At 30.2% G+C, this 3,287-nt stretch overlaps 1 long non-coding RNA gene across 1 annotated transcript; it reads left to right on the top strand.

Moving 5' to 3' along the window:
• Positions 1–236: 236 nt before the first annotated feature.
• On the top strand, positions 237–2,149 carry LOC111615790. The gene is made up of 4 exons (XR_002755136.1): positions 237–609; positions 1,800–1,861; positions 1,939–2,040; positions 2,115–2,149. It is a non-coding gene; the product is annotated as an uncharacterized LOC111615790 (long non-coding RNA).
• Positions 2,150–3,287: the final 1,138 nt, after the last annotated feature.

The raw sequence follows: 3,287 nt of genomic DNA, 5'->3' as shown, positions 1-3,287 counted from the left end.
GCTTTTAGGTCCTCAGGGGATTTGCTTTTCTGATCACTTATTCTAGTAGGTAATCTACTAGAATAAGTGATCAGAAAAGTCAAACTGCGTTCAGGAGAAAAACTGCGTTCGGCAACACCCAATTTACTAGTTCAATGAATAATACAGACCAACTGANTTTCTTTTATTAAAATTATTAATAGGATAAATATGTTGTTAGATGAATTCGGAGATATTGATGTATTTATATTACTTTAGGCATTTTTATACAGGTAAAAAAACAAATTAGATATAAAAAAAACAGTTTATACTCAGTTATATTGATATCTTGATTAATTCCTGTCTTGTAAAGATTAATGTTATTATTTCCTTTTAGCTTGTATAATATTTAATTATCCCGGTTAGAAGCGGAATATGCTATGAGTTCTACCTGTTAAAATCATATAAATACGCCGACAACATAGAAATTCTTAACAGATGTAATAAAGACATCAACGAATATAAAGCTTACGTTGGAGTTATTTATATTTGCTTTTGCTTTTTCTCCAATTATTTGTTGGCACGATTCAACAAATGTTAAACCTGCGGATCCTTACAAAGCTCTTATACAGTCCAATGGACGATACTGTGGTAAGTTTTAAAATATTTTATTAAACTTTCCAGACAATTTNCGTTCGGCAACACCCAATTTACTAGTTCAATGAATAATACAGACCAACTGACCGGAGCAGCAGATATTTTATTTACAACAGAGGATTATTGAGCATGAAATGTTTGTGCTAGATCAAATATTATATTTGGTACAGAAGAGAGATCCGGCAAGTATTTTATGTGGTGCAAAGAAGACAGAATGATTTCTATATGTGGGGAATTCATACTGTTAAATTTTAGACATTGTAAGTTAAGGAGGAAGGGAGATATGAAGGGTATCAAGTGTCACATATCGAGTGGGGTCATATTTAAGGAAAATTTTACTTGTTATTCGCATTTACAATTTATCTAAAATGTTATCTCTATATNTTTTCGTGAAAAACTTTCTATTCTGAAAGTTATCATCATCGTTCGGATTGAGAGAGTAAAATTTAAAAAAAGTAACTAAGCTTGCCCATGAAGGCCGGGCATTTTGCTCCTCTTTCCCACGGACCTAGCATTGAAAGTTTGACATTGTATTTCGAATAGGAAATTGTCTGATGAATGTTATCTTCTTGTTTTCTGTATAACGGGTAGAATATTATCTTTAATTCTTAATGTCGTCTTCGAGAATTTCTTCTTCTATAAAGCGCAGTTCATTGACAACGTTTTCGTCTTCGGGTAATCTCACTAACACGTTGTCGTCAATTGATATGTCAGGATATAAGCGGTTGTTTACTACAAGTCATGGCAAAGCACAAAGTACAGTACGTTATTTTGCCCAACTCTAAAGTCTCCATTGCACGATGGACCAGTACGTCTGACCAAAAGGACGTTCACTTCTGATGAAAGCAACGTTGCAAATTTTTGGATATTTAATAATGTTGCCACTGTATCGATATTGTCTAGCATCTTCTGCAGCGCAAACTTTGTATACATTTAACATAGACTGAATGCGAGCGATTTGTCTTTTTCTCTATTTGTGTGAGACCCGGAAGTTTTGGCTAATTTCCAGGATTAATGTTATTCGACTGCATTTTGTGGCTTCTTCATACAAGCTTTGAAAATAGGTCCAAATCTGCCATCCACTAGCTGTGATCGTTTGCAGTTTGGACATGAGTACGAAAGACCACGTATAAATAAGGAAAAACTACATATTAAAACAGTTTTTATTACTTTACTTATTATAGCCATGAGCGATGATGATAGGGCCGATGTTAATTTTTGCTTGTTGGAAAACAGAAATTTTCTTGTAAGTGCTCTAAAGGTGAACATTTTATTTCAAAATATGATTTGCAAATAATAATTTTAATATTATGTTGCATTTAGTTGTTGGAATTCTACAAAAACTGTATTCAGCAACTGAAATTCTTTCAAACTATGGCAGAAATCAACAATTTCATTTGTCAATCCAGACAAACAGCGCCACGAGTAATTCATTCAAATTTTAAAACATTATAATAGCTATTATTAACTTCAGTAAATAATAATATTTATATTTGTAGGTATATGCAAAATTTATTAAATGTTTTGCTCCAGCTAAATATANTAATTCATTTAAATTTTAAAACATTATAATAGCTATTATTAACTTCAGTAAATAATAATATTTATATTTGTAGGTATATGCAAAATTTATTAAATGTTTTGCTCCAGCTAAATATACTTTAAGTTTTGACGACCCGAAATTGTATCCTACTTTGAACGTAAGTATTACTTGATACAGTTTAATTAGCTTATATCTGTATGTATATGTCAATTGCCGCCCTTCCTTCAGGAAATACATAATACACATTAAACTGAAATGACAGTCATATAATTCTTGTAACTGTTAACTCTGGGAATAGTGGATAATTTTACTTTTCTTATTGTTAAAAAAATATTTAAAACAATCTTTTTAATACCAAAATGCCGTTTTGGCGGACAACCCCTCCGCCTGTTCTTACCTATGCTATAGTATTATTGATTAATTATGAAAATACAGGAATGTGATTTTTAAGTACAGGAATATCGTCAAATCTATTGATGAAATATTTCATATATTTTTTAAATTATTTAATATAAAGTGAATAGAATCGTGAAATTAGAGTTATCGATTAGGCTTTTAAACTCAATTATATTAGAATTTTTTAGCCAAAAAATATCAGTGCAATAAATACTAATAAAAGGAATAGTAATACAGTAAAATATACTGAAATTATATCACATTACTGAATTACTGAATATCAATTACTGAATTATATCACACCAAAAAAGAACAATTTTGTTTCAGTGTTTAAAATTTATTTTAATAATTAAAAATTCTTTTAATTTAATGTTTGAATACACCAAATGATAGAAATAATTAATTAGTATTGCAGTTCTCTTTCAATATCAATACAGTAGAGCGTCGTTTATCCGAAGGTCGGTTATCCGAAACGTCGGTTATCCGAAGGAATTTCAGTCGACAAATTTAAATTTTCGCCAGTGCTGTGGCGCTGTAATCTTTGGCTATGTCTTCGGCTACTCAAATATTTTACGTTTTTGATACTAAATTAACTTCTGAAGTATAATTTTTTTATTGTTTTTATATTTTTCAATATATTTATTTTGTTTGTACAAAATAAAAAAATAATTTTTAACGATACAATAGTCTTCGTTAGGCTTAACATCGACGAAAATTCAACGCGAAGCGACAC

Source organism: Centruroides sculpturatus, unplaced genomic scaffold (assembly GCF_000671375.1).
Source record: "Centruroides sculpturatus isolate CEXI.00-Female unplaced genomic scaffold, Cexi_2.0 scaffold2588, whole genome shotgun sequence".
NCBI lineage: Eukaryota > Metazoa > Arthropoda > Arachnida > Scorpiones > Buthidae > Centruroides > Centruroides sculpturatus.
The sequence above is the reverse complement of the archived record's forward strand: the minus strand, read 5'-3'. Positions and strand labels throughout refer to the sequence as shown.